The sequence below is a fragment of the Cottoperca gobio genome, chromosome 11 (assembly GCF_900634415.1).
Source record: "Cottoperca gobio chromosome 11, fCotGob3.1, whole genome shotgun sequence".
NCBI classification, from domain to species: Eukaryota; Metazoa; Chordata; class Actinopteri; order Perciformes; family Bovichtidae; genus Cottoperca; species Cottoperca gobio.
Genome location: NC_041365.1, coordinates 7,631,540 through 7,650,477, shown reverse-complemented (window position 1 = coordinate 7,650,477; position 18,938 = coordinate 7,631,540).

Below are 18,938 nucleotides of genomic sequence, written 5' to 3'. Positions count from 1 at the left end.
TTTCACAATGGTAGTATTGCAAGTGACTGATAATAGGTTTTCTTTTAGGCAAACATGTTGCCACATCTCCACAGCTCTGTGTGTACTTAATATTAAACTGGAAAGAAATAGATTACTGGTGACTTGAAGTTATTCATTGTGTGAATCTACAACGACTTGTGTTTCGGCGTTAGCTCTGTGATGGACTGACCCATCGAGAATGTTTCCTGCCTTTGTGCCCAATGCATATATGCAAGGCTAGACTGCAGGCTCCAGTGACTGAGAAGAATCACAGGCAGGGAAAATGCTTTTCCTGGGAAACATGTTTCTCCATTTTTTTACAGAATGTGGTGAAGCATTAGATAAGAGGCATGAATAGTTCATTATCCTACAGATAGTGCACGACTCCGTATCTTAGGCGATTGATACAAGAAATTGCAATTATATATAGCCTACTGTAGAGACAGCCGCTATAAAACGCCGGTTGACTAGTGCACTCCTGGTATAATTATATATTTAATATTCCTTGGGCTATTCAGCCATCACTTTTCTTTCCATCATCAGGATCATGACACATATCCCAGCATGCACTGGAAAAAGCCACATAAATACAGGTCACCAGTTCAATGCAGCGCTCAAATAAGTCAGTTAAGTGTAAACATGTTCTAAACATACAGCAGTCAACCAACCTCTTGCCTTATATTTCTTTCATTCACTCTTGGATTGTCGTTGTATTAGCAAAGCCTTTCCACTATAATTTGTAGCTGTGATATGCCAAACAATAGGGGACCCTAGGGGGAGACGTGCTATGGGACTTCAACACAACGTGAAAAGATTCATATGTGGCCTTGTGCTTTATTGAAGTCCACATTGCATTTCACATCCCCCTATGGGCAGCAGTGTTGGCAGCTGTCATAGTCACCAGGAAGTGTGCCAATTTGGACCTGAGCCAACACAACATGTCAGACAGACAGGCCCAACGCAGCAGTTGCTGTCCCTCTCTGCAAACACAAGGTGACCAATTTCTCATGTATGTACATCGGCAAGACATCTGAAATAGAGACTGACTTACCTAGGACTTGATAATTGATTGTTCATGGGTAAATCATTTCTCTATCCGGCTTTATAATACCTTTGCTTTGAGTGAATAATCAAGAATGTCAGGCTTCTCCCAACAGAGCTGGTAATGCTGCAACTGAATTGGGCTTTACTTTAACTTTGTCGTTTAAAACAAAGAAAAAGATAGTGGAGCTCTTTCTTTGGGCACACAAATAAGGTATTTTGTTATTTGACTGCTGCCATGAATGCTTCATGGAGATTGGCAGCAGTACTTATAGTAATAGTAAACGTTGGGCATCTATCCAGCATTTGTTTCATTTCATTATTATAATTGTCAATACTTTTTATTACTGGACAGTGTTCAGCACGGTGAAGCAGTCCTATTCCTTAAACTTTTTCATTTACATAAAAAAATCAAATGCAGATTAGAATCCTGTTTCCTGTCAATTTCCATTAATTTTATGGAAATTGAAATTATTTTTTTAATTTTCATATTCCTCAGGAAATAAAGCCGTTATTTTTGTATAATGCTAAAAAGATGACACACTGTAACAAAATACGTGGTCAGAGGATGCTGCAGACAAACTGCTACCCATCTCTCTGTTAAGATATAACCATTTAGTGCTGGGTCCTACCAGCATTTGGACTGAAATGAATCCATGTCGATGGATTTGCTTGTTTAGGAAAGTGTTGTTGTACAGAGTTAAACTTGTGACTTTTGACAAATGCACACCGTAAACCTTTAGGAAAGGTAAAGAAGTAAATAGTCCAAAATGGAGGAAGCATTCATGTAAAGCTGTGTTGTACCGTATAATTGAATGGATACAATATATTTACATTAATTGTGTAAGCTTGTTGTCCGCTAAACAAACAAGACTTCACACATCTTTAAAAATGATTTATCCCTGCTTTTTGTTGTTTGTTCTTACAATTCTGTCTTGCAGTGCTTCAATCAAAATACGATTGTTGTTGTTTTGACCAACCCGATTAAAAACATAAAACAAGGCGTGTAAGCGTAACGAAATTATGTTAATGCTTATTAGTGATGGATATAAAACACGTCTTACAGGAGTGTGGAGGCTATGTGCTGCCTCGATCACCCATTTGTAATTCCTGCTGCATTTCTCACTGATGCTCATCCAGTGATGAATATTTCTCCCTCTCTGTGTCCTAAGGCAAGATGGCGTAGAAAGCAATGCATGAGGTTTAATGTGTATCACCGCTTGTCAGCTTTAAACTATACTTGTCTGACCATTTTTTCTATGCTCATCAGCCAGCGTTAGAGAACTCTTATCCTAATTTGATTCTGCGCACCAAAGATCTTTGAGGAAGGGCGTAGACAACAAAGCGAGGACTGACAGCAGACTTGAGAAGTACTTAGGGCATGTGAAAAGAGGCGAGAGGGGGGTGATGGATAAAATGGGTGAGATATGACAGTGATGTATTGTTTGGCTGCAGGGCAGAGGTTCTTATCATAGATTTCTGCACGTGTCTTTGCACTTTACCCAGTGTCAAGGCAGTGCTTATGCAGAGGTGTGCACATCTCCGGATGCTGCCGCTGGAACGGCAAGTGAGGATTCTGCTTCGGTTTGAGAGCTGTGACTGAAAGGTCTCAGGTTTTAATGTGACATGATCGCGTCCTTGGGCAACACACTGACCTGTTACCTGCTGTACTCACACACTGAACCAACAGCGTCAGGGAAGTGACTAAAAAATGTGTGTGTGAAATTTGAAAGTTTCTTGATTCGACAAGAGTGTGACTTTTGTTTTTTGTGATGTCTCGTCAACTATGTTAACTGTATTCATGTTTAGGTCAGGCTTTTGTTTAGTTTCATGTTAGTCTGTGGTTGTCATGTGTTCTTTGTGTAGTTAGATTCACTCATGTCTCGTCTCGTTGTGCACTTCTTGTTTTATTTGATACTTTCCTCTTGTTCCTCTTTCCAGATCCCTTTACTTCCTTCCTTGGTGTGATTGTCTGCCCCGCCCCTGATTGTTTCCACCTGTGCCCTCTCACCTCATGTTTAAATAGTAGTAGTAGTACTAGTAGTAGTAGTAGTCGTCGTCGTCTCAGCAACACTGCTGTTGTCCCTAGATTTTAGAAATGAGCTATTGTGGCAGTGATTATTTTTGTTCCACATTTCAAACCACTATTCCAGCTTTAACTAATGTGCTTCTATGGCTTTCTGTTCATCAATAAACCTCTTTTGAAAAGCAGTTTAAAGGGATTTCTGTCTGGAGATGGCATGAGATAATACTAGTGCAAGAACAGCCACCAACACAAAGGGCAGTCTCTTGCTCAAGCGATCAGTTTAGGTATATAGGTCACATGTGTAAAATCGGGATATAGAAACGCACATGCTCTGTTTAGCAGGATTTAACAAATATTAGAGACTATGGCTGAGCCCCAGATTGTTGCATAAGTCAGTGATGACATGGAAGTTGTCAATGTTTCAGTGATAGCACTTCATGTAAGTGGAGGAACTACACATTGATTGTACTCGTATAAGCGGAATAGTCACGTATCAACATTAATTACTATGCCGGTGACCAATATTTTTCTAAAGTGTGCTATGTTAAAAACCTAATGTTGGATCTTTTTTTTCAAGCCAAAGACCACACTAACATATGAGCCACTGTTTTTAGATTGGTTAGTGTTAAATGTTGAACAATACATCGGGATAGGCATTGGTGTATTGCAGCAGGTGTAGCACAGAACACATCAGATCTTAAAACTCCCTGTTCTCCTCGTCATCTGTCTGAGACGTGACAGCTCTGCGGGGTAAAGAAGCAATTAACAAGGAAAATTATCATTCTGATTGAAGCAGAGAGGAAGAGCACGTCAGAGTGGAAGAGATAGCGGGGAGAAAAACTTGTGACAACGACTTTGTGACACACACACACACACACACTAGTGACTGATTTCCCCCAGAGCCTCCGGGACTGGAGCATGGCTGCCTTTAGAGATAAACCACCCTGGTATCTCTTGGGGATTTCACTTTCTTACAAGTTCCACGAAAGCTGCTGCATGTGTTTTTGAAGTCAGCATAAAAGTGAGCTTTACTTTTGCTTGGATGTTTAAATCTATCTTTGTAGTTCACGGAGTTCACTGTTACCTTCTCTGACAACCAGATTGCTGCATTTCGAAAGAGGTTTTTAGCAAAGCTTTCCAATTACCGTGCATGTGTAGGTTTCAAATGTATTGTATGTGGACAAAAGTATGTAGGGAAAACGACTAAATATAGATTGATTGGCCTTCCTCTTTCATTTCTCAGCCTTGTACAGAGCGCTGCTTAGCTGACAGTATCCAACCTGGTGGTGTGACAGCCCATTTATTCTGGTGGCACACAGGTATTTTTCAGATAGTGAAGGTATACTACACATTTTCTACTGCACACCTGGGTAAGGGAACATGTTTCCTAATAGACCGCATCAGCAAGAAAGTGTTTGTGCCGTTTGTGTAATTGTGTGTGTAGTTGTGTGTGTGTGTGTGTGTGTGTGTGTGTGTGTGTGTATAAATGATATTGCAGCCACATTTATCACTCACATACACGGATATTGCTGTGGAATGTGCTGTAACTGGAAATAAAAGTTACGATTGCATTGGTGGACCTTCACAGGTGGTAATGTGGTGACAGTGCTAAACAGAATGATAAAATATGACATTTAACCTGAGTTTAACTTTAATAAAGTCACTTAAATGTAATATTGTAGGCATCAAACCAAGCGTATGAGTGTATTTGTAGGTGTTTTGGGCATTAATAATCCTGTTTTTCTCACCTTGGCAACCAATTGTGTTGCGTATGAATCGTATATGTTGACCATATATTGTTCTAGCTTTTTACTTAAAGTTATTAAGTAATACATTAAGTGTATAATTGTTTAAATGAATACAAGTTGTTTTATTTATTTTAATGTATCATCCACCCAGTGCATTGTTTACAGGATGGTCACCCTATGTTGAAGTGAAACATCACAACACATTTGGTATCATAAAACTTAAAACTGAAAGATGTTCCCCTCTTGGTGATGCTACAATGAATCCTATGTGGACAGCCTCATTTTGGGATGTACATACTGTAAAGTGCAGGTTAGACCTACTTGTCTAGTCACGTCTGGTTCTCTGAAGAGCACACCTCTGTCCTGATTACGTCCAACAGGCCATTTGGCCCCATCTGGTCTGTTTTCTCTCACTTGAGGACATCCACATGGTCCATGACTCCAGCCCTTCTCTGCCATTTGATCCTTGGGGTCCTAATAATAAAGACGAAGGCATTACACAACTCTGCCTTATAATAATATCCACCCCGTCTTGCATTTCAAAGGAACACTCATGTTTCTCCTTACATAGTCAGATGAAACGTGATTTTATTGCTTGTAAAACAGAATTAATTAGAATTGTTATTACATAAAGTGTTATTGGATGAAATGGTACAGAACATAATTTTATGAGCTCCCTATTTCATTGTTATGTTGCTTTTATGGTTGTGTTGTGTATTAAATCTGCAAAGAGATGGACCAGGAATCCCTTGGGTTAAATATCAAGTCATTTATTCAATTCAATTCAAAGGTGCAGCAAAATACAAAGTTACATTCATGAGGACCATTGACTGTCACCAAGGTAGTTAGCTGTGTCACGGTTTCATAGAAGGGCCCCGCATGAGCTTTCACATACAGTATATACACACTAGCAAAATATGAGTGTCCCTTCTTCTTATTGGTCGGTGTAGGCCACCATCCAATGGCCTTTGTTTGCGGTAGGCGTGTCCACACCTCTAGGCACAGTTTCATTGTTGGTGTCCTTATTTGGTATCTGTTTACATTTGATGCTAGACAGTAGATGTCTAGTCAGTGTCTGGTCCTGGCACAGGGTGTTACAATTTTACCACAACATCTTCTCATGCCCTGGGTTACTATCGTTCAGAAAACACCTGCTATGATAGCGGAACGGGCATCTTTTTCTCACGCCTACCTTATCTGGTCACATTCTAAACAAAGCTAACTCCCTGCACCCAGTGAGCCACAGTTTGAAACTCTCTGTGTGTGAGTACTCTTTTCAACATATACATGCATACAGTTCTGATTCAAAAGTATAAGAATACAACATCATACATAATAATGCGTATGGTACATTAATCAAGGTATAAAAGTACAAGAACATACATAGTGATACGTACAGTACATAAATCAAGGTATAAAAGTGCAGTGTAAATCTAAGATTAAGCAAGTGATACTAAGTTTGGTGATAAATTCATGATTTCCACAAATCCCTCCTTACACACCTTTTAAAGTGTGTAACCTTCGAAATCATGCATATGGCCTAGGCTACATTGGAGTGTCACTCCACCACCCCTTCTCTCTTATGGTGTGTAATTATACACACCATAAGTACACCATACACACCATTAATACCTAGTGGAAAATAAGGCACAGTGGCAGTATAACAGTGAACATATGCATAAAAATTAACCATTAACAATATATACAAAAATATAAACAGTAGAGACAATGTACGAATTGATATAGCTATTAATTCCTTTCCCAACTGACTCTGCTTGGAGATTGCAGTCTTCTTGTTTTCTACCTTTATCCTAAATGTCCTTGTGGACCTGCTCCTAAAACCTCAGCTGCTAAAACAAACAGTCCCTGATCTCTGGGATGCGGTGAAATGATGGTGAGGAATAATGGATTACAATCATTTATTCCTTTTGTTCCTTTGAGTAAAGTAATTCTGCTTGTTAAATTTAAATTCATAAAACCTGATGTGTCTTGTACAGTATTGCCTCATCCGTCTTTGGGTGTTGACTTACTCCAGCTTCCACTCCAGGGGGAACTGAGTGTCCTCCTCTCCGTGTAGCAGATGTGCTCATCTGCCAACCTGATCTGTTTTGCATATTGTTAGAGAGGGACAGGTTATTACGTCACAGAAATCAAATTAGAATGTGATTGTGCAGTCTCTGCTGACTGATGTTCTTTGTCTTTAAAGTTCTTCAGGTGTTTCTGATCAGATAAGTGGGAACACCATCGCAACATGATCTAAATATGTTGGCTGGTGCGGGTTGTTCTTAGTCTCTGGTGTAGGGCTATACTCACCCTCCTGTGGTTAGTCTGACCTCCTTTTCACAGTCCCCTTCTAACACTTCGGGTGTGTTGTTTCTTCACTGGGGTTGAGACAAGTGTCCCCTATGGGTAACACCTCCATTTGTAGCCAGACTTCACCACGAAGAGGTCCCGTTTCTGCTTCTATGGAGAGTCAGTATCTTTCACAGGTGTAGGTGGTATATTTACCCTTTTACAGTGTGTCAGGTGTATCCAGATGTTCTCTCTTTAACTCAGGACTGCTGTGAGTGTAGTCAACAGCACTTGAAACGGTCAATATTTATTTCCTTCACATTTATTTAATTCAATAAAATCCATGCAGATGCGCTGAAACGGATATTCTGGAGCATTTGGCCTCTTTGGGGATGAAAGTTCTCCTATGGATTGTTCCTTGAACATATTGTACATGCTAAGCAAATACATATATGTCATTTGTAAAGCCAAATGCTATAAATATACTGTCTATTAATATAATCATTGCTATTGATGGCATTCAGCTTGGATGCAAGAATCTCCCTCGGGCAGTGCATGTAACAGACTTTGAACTATGCACTGTTTGCCGAGCTATGCGAAATGGGTACAGTGGGGCAGATGTGAACGTGTCTAAACAAGCCCCGGAAGAATTCAATAGGGATGGAGGCGCACACGAGCAAGCGAGAGCACAGAGAGACAAGTAAAGACATGATGAATGCTGGAAACCTATAGACCTATAGACCTATATGAGCATCTTGTATAGAACAAGCAGGGTTAAGATGAATATGTCAGCAGGTCAGAACTACATTGACGTTGTGATTCTCGCACAGATGATCTAACCTCCTGTATGATCAGTTAGCCCTAAGGCAGTAAAGACATCCTGAGAACTCTTGAAACTCCAAATAAGCAGGCAATTAAGGTCTTATTTTGCCTTCTAAGATGGCAAACTTTATTTAATAGGGGAAAATTGATAAGATGTACCATGTCTCATTTTTCAAATCTTTCATGGATGTCTTGTGTTCTGCTCAAATTCATTCATTAAAGTGAGACTGTGTAACTTTCATTGAAAGAACAACATTAGCAGGTGAATTTATAAGCAGTTCAACACAGTGTTGAATAAAATGTTTGACAGGACATTTACTAAATAGAGGATGAGATATTAATAATTTATATTCTTTTGGAATTTTGTATGTATTTCTGGAAAAATCATGTTTTTTTTCTTCTGTCTAACTAACTTGCACTAAAAAAGGTGCATAGACTACACTTGAAACAGAGAAGAAATAACTGAATAACCTAAGGCCTGTAAACATTTACCAGCCAGTTTGTTAGTTAGACAGACACAACTATTGTACGTAAGAAGAAACATGATTCTTCCAGAAATACATACAAAACTCCAAAAGAACATATATTGTTAATATCTCATCCTCTATTTAGTAAATGTCCTGTCTCAAACTATATATTATTTTATTTATTCTTATTTATTGCTACAGCTACTTCTGTGGCTATTACATGCAAATGTGCAGGTTACGTGTGCACAGGTTTACAGGTGTAAATGTTTATTAATGAAATAATAACTGCTACAGTGCTAACAAAAGGTTTACATTTGTGCATGCTTGCTAATGTATTTCTACTCCGACATGTGTAAGATCAAAGTGTAACAACGGCTGATCACTAGCACTTCTTGTGAACTTGGAAACCTTATTGAGGCACTTATAAGAGAACTGTGGCTCCTGCCTGATAGTAAACTCTGTAAATGATCCCCTAAGCACCAGCGTCTCAGTGTCATACAAAAAGGCTTTCTATACTAACCAGAATTGAATGTCATCACTTGTCAAACTGAACGATAAAATACGATTCCTTCAGGGATTTCTTTTACCCTTAAATTAAGAATGGCTGACTGTGCACGGTTTCCAGTATATAAAGAAATACTACACTATTTCAAAAAGGAGATAAACATTTCTCATCTTCAGGAAAATCTAAATGTACTCAGAATTCAAATCATTCAGACTGTACAATTTCCCTCTACACCAGGGGTGGGCAATTCATTTTAGCAGAGGGCCTCATGAGAAACTGGGACTGTTGTGGAGGGCCGAACCAACAGGCTGATCTACCTGTATTAATTATGCCACCATAATTATGTAATGAAAATCTGATATATTGACAGCCCCGATATAAATGTTATATATATATATAAAATAACATATTAATTTAAATATATATATTATGTTTAAAAAAAAAATTAATCAAGGCAGCACCCGCTGCTCGTTGAGGACAGTAACTGCAGAACAATAAGTCAGTCTCCAAAACACCAGAAAAGTCTCCAAAAGTCTCCAAAAGACCAGAAAAGTCTCCAATAACACCAGGAAAAGATTTGTCACTAGTAGCTTTTGACAAAAAAAAAGTCGCCAAGAGGCATACCTGTCAACATTGGAGTTTCAAAATAAGGGAAATGTTTTGCCGGACTCCGCCCATATTTTAACAGCTCTCAGCCACCAATGTAAATGTAAACACATAAGGGACGGGTATACATTCAGGAAATACATGTTTATTTAAAGTATGTATTACTACCTACAGACACGTTTATAAGATTTATGTATTTTATTTGATGAGTTATTATCATCAATTTATTTGATGATTGATGAGTTGTGTGGCTTTTGTTTTCCCCGACGAGTCGGGAAACATGTCCAACGACACTGCGACTGAAATCATCGCAGAAGCTGAAGGCTACATTATTTTTGGCACAAAGCATCGACATCTTTCCCTCAGCTCTGGTCACTTGGTCTGCCTCCGAAACAGTTCTTATCACAAATGAAGTCATTGACAGTGGATGTTTTTGTGCTTCTTGGCGTGCTTGTGCTTGGACTTTTTCTTGCTGGCAAACATCACTTATTCGGCCGTGTGCGATGCTAACATCTGAATGGCACACTTTACAAAAAGCACGAGTTTGCCCGACTCTCCATCCATCCATCCATCGTCTACCGCTTATCCGGGATCGGGTCGCGGGGGCAGCAGCTCCAGTAAGGAACCCCAATCTTCCCTTCTCCGGGCTACATCCTCTAGCTCCGACTGGGGGATCCTGAGGCGTTCCCAGGCCAGTGAGGAGATATAATCTCTCCACCGAGTCCTGGGTCTTCCCCGGGGTCTCCTCCCAGCTGGACGTGCCTGGAACACCTCCCTAGGGAGGCGCCCAGGTGGCATCCTTACTAGATGCCCGAACCACCTCAACTGGCTCCTTTCAACGTAAAGGAGCAGCGGCTCTACTCCGAGTCTCTCACGGATGGCTGAGCTTCTCACCCTATCTCTAAGGGAGACGCCAGTAGTCGAACCTCTGATTGAAGAGGAACAATGCGGATTCCGTCCTGGTCGTGGAACAACGGACCAACTCTTCACTCTCGCAAGGATCCTGGAGGGGGCCTGGGAGTACGCCCATCCGGTCTATATGTGTTTTGTGGATCTGGAGAAGGCGTATGACCGGGTCCCCCGGGTGATACTGTGGGAGGTGCTGCGGGAGTATGGGGTGAGGGGGTCACTTTTGAGGGCTATCCAATCCCTGTATGCCCAAAGCGAGAGTTGTGTCCGGATACTTGGCAGTAAGTCGGACTCGTTTCCCGTGAATGTTGGCCTCCGCCAGGGCTGCGCTTTATCACCAATCCTGTTCGTGATTTTCATGGATAGGATATCGAGGCGTAGTCGTGGAGGAGAGGGGTTGCAGTTCGGTGACCTGAGGATCTCATCGCTGCTCTTTGCAGATGATGTGGTCCTTATGGCATCATCGGTCTGTGACCTTCAACAGTCACTGGATCGGTTCGCAGTCGAGTGTGAAGCGGTTGGGATGAGGATCAGCACCTCCAAATCTGAGGCCATGGCTCTCAGCAGGAAACCGGTGGATTGCCTACTCCGGGTAGGGAATGAGCCATTACCCCAAGTGAAGGAGTTCAAGTACCTCGGGGTCTTGTTCGCGAGTGAGGGGACAATGGAGCGAGAGATTGGCCAGAGAATCGGAGCAGCGGGGGCAGTATTACAGTCACTTTACCGCACCGTTGTGACGAAAAGAGAGCTGAGCCAGAAGGCAAAGCTCTCAATCTACCGGTCGATCTTCGTTCCTACCCTCACCTATGGTCATGAAGGCTGGGTCATGACCGAAAGAACGAGATCACGGGTACAAGCGGCCGAAATGGGTTTTCTCAGACGGGTGGCTGGCGTTTGCCCGACTCTGCTTTTAATAAATAAGGGAAGGTCTCCTCTCATTTGGCTAGTTACTTGCATAAAGTTTTAACTTGTTTGGCAGGTACAACCGCGTCTCCATCTATCTCCCGCTCACTGTGACTCATCCATATGTTTCGTCTTCTGTGTTATTGTTCCTGTTTTCTTCTTCTTCTGTGTGTTTACTGGCGCATAACGTTTTTCAGCTAAAGTTAAACATAATACTGCCACCTGCTCTACCGGAGGACACTTTACACTTTTTTTAATACGGATGGAAGTGAAAATACGGGATAATCCCGGGAAAAACGGGAGGGTTGACAGGTATGCCAAGAGGGTTTGGAAAGTCGCTAGATTTAGCGAGAAAGTTGGCAAGTTGGCAACACTGAATGCGTGTGGTGCATGGGATGCTTGGCACGGATTCTATTTAGTTCCCTCCTCTCCTTTCCTCCGCTCTGTCTCGGACTGTAAGTGTATGCGCAGTGTGTGTGTGTGTGTGTGTGTGTGTGTGTGTGTGTGTGTGTGTGTGTGTGTGTGTGTGTGTGTGTCGGGAGCATAGCCTCGTCCTTTGCAAAACATACAATAGTTTTAAAGTATATTGCCTCATATGGAATTCTATGGACACAATTCCATCCCAGAATAGTAACTGAATTCTTCTTCAGTGTATCATTGCTGACGAGCTGATGTGCACCATGTATCGTGTCTGTGTGACTTTTGTGTGGCTCTGTGTAGCTCTGTGTGGCTCTGTGTGACTGTGGGACTTCTGTGTGACTTTTGTGTGGCTCTGTGGGACTTCTGTGGGACTTCTGTGGGACTTCTGTGTGACTTTTGTGTGGCTCTGTGGGACTTCTGTGGGACTTCTGTGTGACTTTTGTGTGGCTCTGTGGGACTTCTGTGGGACTTCTGTGGGACTTCTGTGTGACTTTTGTGTGGCTCTGTGGGACTTCTGTGGGACTTCTGTGTGACTTTTGTGTGGCTCTGTGGGACTTCTGTGGGACTTCTGTGGGACTTCTGTGTGACTTTTGTGTGGCTCTGTGGGACTTCTGTGGGACTTTTGTGTGACTCTGTGTGGCTCTGTGCGGCTATGTGTGACTGAGTGTGACAGGGTGTGACTGAGTTTGACAGAATCTGGCAGAGTGTGACCAGAGTATGGCAGGGTGTGACTGAGTGTGACAGAATCTGGCAGTGTGACAGGGTGTGAATGAGTGTGACAGACTCTGGCAGGGTGTGACAGGGTGTGAATGAGTTTGACAGAGTATGGCAGAGTGTGACAGGGTGTGAATGAGTTTGACAGAGTATGGCAGAGTGTGACAGGGTGTGAATGAGTTTGACAGAGTATGGCAGGGTGTGACTGAGTGTGCCAGAGTATGGCAGAGTGTGACAGGGTGTGACTGAGTGTGACAGAAAAGACGACCAGTTTGCACTTTTATTGTTTACTTCTGATCCTTTGCACTGTTCAATAAAGTCCATCATTGTCTGCAGTCATCAGTTCAGTCATTTCAGTCCACAAGAATTAGCATTAAACACATTTTTGGGATCCGAATAAATGAGTGTAACTTTGAATGCTGTTGTCTCGTCACACAGTTTCTAACTTCTTTTATCTTTTCTATTTGAGTTTGCCAGCAGATAACTTTACCAACTAGTTACTTTGTGATAAGTCACCCCTAATGAATGGTTTATAAGAATAATTTAATATCTTATAAATGCTCATGTGTCTCTTTCTAGTAAGTTCAAAATGTTAGTAAGTTATTAATAAAGGGTCTTGAGTTTTTCCATTTCTAATAAGACATCAGAAAAAGCTTGTCAATTATAAATAAATCATTAATAAAGGATTCTTATAGTAATCCATTGTTACAGTTGTACATTTTTTATTTCTATTAATTCATATATTATGAATCAGAATCAGAAATCCTTTAATTGTCCCACGACTGGGAAATTTACATTGTTACAGCAAAGAGAGTACACAATTAAATAGAATAAAAATACAGTAACAGTAATATAATATAAGTACAGTCGCACATGACAGTGTAATTGCAAAAGTTATAAAAGAGAATATTGCAAAAAAAGTGAATAAAAAAAAGTGAATAAAAAGTGAATATTGCACAGGCATTGATAATTGCACACAGTGTTGGAATAGACTTTTCTTGGTGTGGTGGTCTACCAGGGGCCGTGGTGATTGTACAGTATGTTGGATATCAATAACAAGTGGAGGTTCCCACTAAAAGCTAGTGAAGACAATCCTCTACCAAACGATGCGTTACACCAGGGCTGTTCAGCCAAACAGGAAAATCAATGGCGGTTTGTGGGTCACACAATACGTTGTCAATGATTCACTACAAATGACTCTTACTTACAGTAGTGTTAATAGTTACTAATACATGAAATGAACTAGTCACATGCATCCTTTTTTTTCACTTTAATTGTATCACCATAATTAATTTCAGAAAGCAACCAGTCCATACACAAAAGTAGGAAAGCTATGGTCACAAGGCACAAAAGTGCAAAATGTTGCATCTTTAAAACCAAGGAGACAAGAGTTTTTTTTCTCCAACAGGTCCATGTACACTAATGTAGAAAAAAAGATGAATATAGTAAAACAGTATTCATCACATTAACAGTAAGTAGCCCTGTTATAACATACATACGGTGCTTTGAAAACAAGTCCATATCCATAGAATTAAATACTAAATTCAAATAGAACATAGTAAAACAGTAGCATCAGACTCACAATAACAAACATATCTTGGATACATTTTGGAACGTACAACTCACTTTTCACATTGAACAAGTGCTCTTTTATTAAATGATATTTATCTAGCTTATGTGCACGTTTCAGTGTTTACTGCGTTGCTTTGCGCATTCACATTCTCTCCTCTGCTGTTTCGCGATGGGCAGGGCTACACCCCCGACACACACACACACACACGTGCGCACACACCAACAGTCAGTCAGACACAGAGCGGAGGAAAGGAGAGGAGATAAAAGCAGGGATGCTATCGTGGCTCTCTCTCTCTCTCTCTCTCTCTCTCTCTCTCTCTCTCTCTCTCTCTCTCTCTCTCTCTCTCTCTCTCTCTCTCTCTCTCTCTCTCTCTCTCTCTCTCTCTCTCTCAGTCCATTAGCTCTGGAATTGACGATTTTCAGAATCAACTTTACGTTTCTTTGGCTTGGAGAGAGACATCTTGAAGTGTGTTGTTAGCTTGCCTAGCTAAAGTCAGTGTTGTCAACTCCTCAGTAAGGAAAGTAGCTATTGGCTGTCCTAAAAGTCGCTAAATTACGCCATCGCCTAATTTGCATAATGTTCCATTTGCATCATGTAATTGTAAAGGACGCTGTAGGAGAGAGGCATAGCGTCGTCGGGGAGACAAAAAGACAAAAAGTGACTAAAACACCCTAAATATGTTGAGAACTACAAATTCATTTTTTATATACTTTTAAATGTAAGTATTGGGTTTCAATCAGCTCGAATAGCTAAAGATACAAATGTTATAAAATGAAAGGACCTTAAAACATAACATTTTTGCTAAAATTATAGGTTAAGTTACAGGACGTTAGCGGCGATGCTAGATGCTAGTTAAGCTAGCTGTTTTGAGCTGCTGTACGATACAGCTTGGCTGCCACCATGAAATAAAATATATAAATAAATAATATATATATATAATGATGAATATACTGTGTATTTAATTTACATGAACTATAAATGAAAATGAATGAAAAAGAAGAATTTATTTAGTACATATGATTTATTAATTTAGGGATTAAAAAGGGATTATTTAAATAGAAAATGATCTATCAATGAATGGAAATTAATGCTTGAATTATTATAAACAGAAAAATATTATAAAACAATATAACATTTACAGTATATACAGATAAGGTTTGCTGCTGGACTTGGATGGGCTTCCACAATAAAGCCCCTGGTGTCTCCTGATGCATCATCTGGGGGGGTCTCCAGAATGTGTATGAGATGCCCCTCCACGTCTAAAATACATTATGCGCCGGTGATAAAGCATATCTTCAATCAAGATTGGAAATAAAAAATAAAATATTATCTCTGGGAAGAAATGGTAACCGGTGGTTGAGGACCACTGTGTTAAAGTGTTTGGGGAGCTTTTCCTCGCCCGCTTGAGGAGGGGGCCTTTTAAACATGGTTTTTGTGTGATTTAAATAAATAGTTAAATTAGCTCTGATTTAGGGAACAATTAATCTGAATTGCTGTCGGAGCTCCGTGCTCCGTGCTGTGCTGCAGTGGCGGTTCTAGACCAATATCACTCGGGGGGCCTGGCGCCAAGTGTTTTGTCAGAGGGGCACATTCAACCCGGGACAAAAGAGGAAGCAATGTTCAAGCCTTCAATATTTTTAGTTAAGTATAAATAATAGCGCACAACAAAAACAATACCATGATTGGTATGTTCCTGACTGATTACAGCATCTCTCCAGTGATCAATCATGGCATGCATGTTTTTATTTAGGTTCCCATGGTAACGAGTCAGACCGTTCACACTAGTGATGGGAGTTAATATAGGAAACGTGTGTGTTTGTTGTTTGGTGCTAAGCAGGTAGTGTACAATGGGTTGCCTGACTTTTAACTCTGCTGGATACAGGAACTAGATATCAACAATGACAAAGCGAGATGACATAAGCAAAAATGGAACTTTAAAAGTTATACATTTTTAGATCTAATGAAAAAGTACATTTTGGTCTTATAACGGTTTTGACCAACCATTCAAGTAGACAGGTTTTAAGCAAGTTCCATTTAACCATTCTGAAAATTAAAAGGGTCTTTGTCATCTAGGTCATGGGATATATTGCCACTCATCTTAAAAGGTTTCATTAGCTCTGATGAAAAAAGTAACATCAAGCCTCACAGATGAAGAGAAATTCAATTCCTAACTACACAGCAAATCCAGTTGCTTCGGAATTACTGGATTTTACAGGGGAAGTTGGGGGAAGGGCATTATTAAAAGGGAACTATTAGTGGAAATGAGACATGCCCATCCCTCTCAGCAGCATGTCCAGTATGGCTTTGATGCACATAATCCCCAGCTGAAGCTTTCTCCAAAATTGTGAGTGAAGCTCAGGTAATGAGTGCAGATCGGTAGCGTTATATAACCAATACTGTGCATCTTTTAAGTACTATATGGAAAGCAGAAAAACAAATACTGCACTGGCGCTGCAACGATTAGTTGACTATTCAACTCATCGAGTAGTTGACTATCTAACTACTCGATTAGTCGTTACACAGAAAAATAACTAGAAAAATGGAAGGATGAAATTGCAGTTTTTAGAATCAAATATAGAAATGTATTTTCTCTGTTGTATATCATATTCATATATCATATAAGATTATCTTTGGGTTTTGGATGGACAAAAAAAAAGACATTTAAAGACATCACCTTGAACTTTGAGAAACTGGGATGGACCTTTTTTTTGTTATTTTCTGACACTTTATGGACCAAAAAATGAATAATTTAATTGAGAAAATAATCGGCAGATTTAATAAGATAATAATAATTTTAAAAAATAATACATTTTATTTATAGAGTACTTTTAAAAAGGTACTCAAAGACGCTTTACGTATAAGATTAGAAATGACATTAAGAAAAACAGGACATCAACATTTAAAATACATAGAAGTTTTGATTTGAGATTTGAACATGGTGAGATCGGTACAGTCACGGATGTGTTTGGAGAGTGAGTTCCAGAGGGAGGGGGCAGCGATGGAGAAGGCTCTGTCACCCCAGGTCCGGTGCTTGGTCCTTTGTGGCAGGGACAGGAGGTTGGCGTCGGAGGAACGGAGGGGGCGAGAGGGTACATAATGTCTGTAATGCCTGTGTGCAGTCTACACTACTATCATGGTGTCACAGGAGAGTGTATGTGTGTTGTGTGTTGCTGACAACAGGCATCAATATTGAGGAGTCTCATGATAGTAATCAGTTACACTCAACCAGCCCTGTGCTGTAGCATAACGCCACCTTGGTATTCCATGCACATGAATGCAGCAGACTATGAATGCACAAGGAATAACACATCTCATAACAATCCCAAATAGCCAGCGATGTCACCTGAATACTTTTGGCCATCTGTAAAGCCTGTTGGTGAGAGTGTGTACGTGTGCGTGTCCAGAGCTGACTAATCTTGGCCGGCATTGTAAATGCCCTGCTGGAATCATCCATCACACTTTCTTTGTCCTCCACAAACAGACATAAACACACACACACACACACACACACACACACTAACGCAAACACTCACAACCACCCACACACACCAACGCAAACACACCCACACACAACACACCACGCAAACACACACACACACAAACACACACACACACACACACACACACACACACACACACACACACACACACAAATCCAATTCATCGTCCTGAGTCAAGCTTTCAACTTGCCAAGTGTCCCCTTTGCCCCTCTGTGGTATTTTACTTCTGCAAGCTCACACCTGAGGCTGAGTCCCATCTGCATGCGCACGCACGCAATACATCTATTATACATAAAGGAAGCAAAGTGAGCTGCGATGAAGGGGATTAACTTCCCTTTACTTACACTTCTTCTTGGTTAAAAATGTATACACCGGTGCAAACAGGGAATTATCTGCCAAATGCGTACCTTGCTTAATCTATATGAACCTGCGGGAAACAAACGTGCATGGGATGACAGGACTTCTATTACACAAGTTAAAACATGTGCATACATGAATGATTCATCGATTGCTCTCGACAACCCCTTACCTATGATTGTCAGTGAAAATACTTTTTCACCATAAGATTTATCTTTATATCTTTATATTGTCTATATACCAAACCCAGTTTACCCAGTTTACATTGGCTGGTAAAAAGGGAAAACAGCCTGAGCAATAACTCATCCATCACTGTTCTTACACATATACACTCGCATTCACACGGTGTGCGATATATACACAAGTCTCCACTCGGTCTGACTTGCACGTCTGGGAGGAAACTACAACAAATCCATATGAAGACAAACTCCATGTAAAAACAACTGCAGCTGGGAATTGAACTTGGCACTTATTGGCTGTGAGCAAAACATCACCACCTCAATAAACTGTAATCCCAACACATTCATTTGAAGTGAGTGAAAAAGGGGACAGAGATCTTCATTTCTCATTCTACATTCCTAAAGTTAGGATTTCAGCTGAGGCCTGGACAAATATTTACATTATGTAAGACTGCTTTTCCTACCTACATTAAGACTTGGGTCATTAAATGATCTAAGAGAGGGTATGAAGTGTGTCTAAATGCATTTGTAAAGCAGTAGTGGGCTTACATTCTTTCTGAAAAGCATGAAATCTAATAGAATATTACTAAAAGGCCAAGTAGATAAAGCAATTACTGTCTGGCCAGCCGCCTAAGACCTCAAAATTACATGGAGTCATATTTGTCCTTCGGCGACTGAACGCGTGTCCTCTGCTGGGATTTGCAGCCCATCACCACATTATGTAACTATCTTTGGGGACGGTTCCTTCCAGCACAATTTACAAACACTCTTGTATACTGAGAGTATGAACAGGGAAAGAGGAACATGCCGTTCTATGCTTTGCCCATCTCTTATAGACAAATGAGGAACGCTTTCACTCTTGCAGTCTTGATGATT